This window comes from Alligator sinensis, unplaced genomic scaffold (assembly GCF_000455745.1).
Source record: "Alligator sinensis unplaced genomic scaffold, ASM45574v1 scaffold821_1, whole genome shotgun sequence".
Taxonomy (NCBI): domain Eukaryota; kingdom Metazoa; phylum Chordata; order Crocodylia; family Alligatoridae; genus Alligator; species Alligator sinensis.
In genome coordinates, this window is record NW_005843270.1 from 96604 (window position 1) to 98330 (window position 1727).

The following is a 1727-nucleotide window of genomic DNA, read 5'->3' on the forward strand; positions in this document are numbered from 1 at the left end:
GGGAAATTAAACACCCCTGAGCCTGGTAGGAGGGGAACCAGCACAGCCCCAGGCTGGGACACCCCCCAGCAGAGCACGGGCATTGCTGCGTCTCAGCCCCCCTCCTCAGCGCCCATCCAACCTCGCCTGGGACCCTCCTGTGCTGCAGCGTCCCCTGGCCCTGGCTCTTCCCGTGGCTGCCCTACTCGGGCAGGTCCCAGGTTTTCGCTCCGTTGTTCCTCATCCTTCCCTCAGACTCAGCCCCCAGGGACCCTGTCCCCGCGAGGAGGAGTAGCCAAGTGTAGAGCCTGATTCAGGAGCCCATTGCTCCAAGAAGATGCCGGTTCCAGCAGCGCCTCCCAGCCCAGCCGTGCCCACCATGATGCCAATCCAGTACCCTTTTCCCTGGGCTCTCTCTGCTGTCTCTTCACCCCCCACACTCTCCTAGGGACCCCCACAAGCATCCTCCAACATGCCCCCAGCCCCAAACAGCCTTGGGGGTGCAGTGTGCTGCTCTTCTGCTGCCTGGAAGAAGGCACCCCAGCTCCCGGCCTGCACAGGGGGAAGGCAATGGGGAGCCAGACCCCACTGGCCTGGGCTTTAGCTTCACTTCCACACCCTGGGGCACTCGGGTCCGTACAGGGGACAGGCTGGGCTCCCACAGAGCTCAAGGCAAGACCAGATCTGGGCTCCATCCATCTGGGGACAGGCCGGGTGGTGGCAGCTGGAGCCCAGCTCTGGGCAGGGGCTTCAGCTGCAGGTGACAGGCCTGTCCTGGGCCCTGCTGTCCTGCCACGACAGGGTAACAACCTACTCCAGCGCCCACTCTCCTGGCATGCATGTTAGGTTTAGGCTCCTGGGAACAGGTGCAAGATTCACCCCACAAGGGCCAGCGCCAGCCTGTGGCCAAGTCCCCACTCCCCTATGTGTGTGTGTGTGTGTGTTTTGGGGGGCAGGGGGTATAAGTCCCATGGTGCCCAAGGACACTGCGTGTTCATCTGTCCCACATCACCCAGTCAGACCCCCCCACTGCCGGCCAGTTTAACCCTCCCCGTTGGAAAATGACAGAACCAAGCCAGGCGGGAGGTCACAGCCAGCCCAGCCCCCAGCCCTCCCTCTGACCCAGGCCAGACAGGTACAGGGGGCCCTGCCCCAGCTCCAGCTGCCCTCAGCCAGGAAGGTGCTTCCTCCTCTCCAGTCTCCAGGGAACAGGCCAAGGAGGCCTCTGCAGGACCGGGGGCCTGGGCTCCCCACGCACCAGGCTGCGGTGTCCGTGCCCGGCACTCCCTGCATTTGGTCCCCATGGCAGGAATCCTTCTGTGCAGCCTCTCCCTGTGCAGGGGCCCGTCTCCGAGTGCAGGAGGCCGAGCCCCCAGTGGGGTCCGGGGCCCTTGGTGGAGGGGCAGGCTGGCAGGGCTCTGCTGAGATGTGCCACTTGGCATTGGGGAGCCACGGCCCAGAGCGGAGCCCAGGGCATGGAGGCTGGGTGGGGACACGGCCAGGCATGGGGGTCGTGAGGTGCCTGAGGAGCTCAGCAAAGCCCAGGGCAGGCACAGCATGGGGTCAAGCTCCGTCTGCTGGCGCGGGGGCTGCGGGGGTCAAACGGCGGGTCCAGGACGCGCACAGACGGGACTGACAGGGTGCACTGGAGGGGACACGCATGCGTCCCAGGGTCCGAGCCCCGTCTGTGTCCCCCCTCCCCGGTCCAAACCCGTCCCCCCCGCACGGCGGCCCCCGGGGAGGACTCC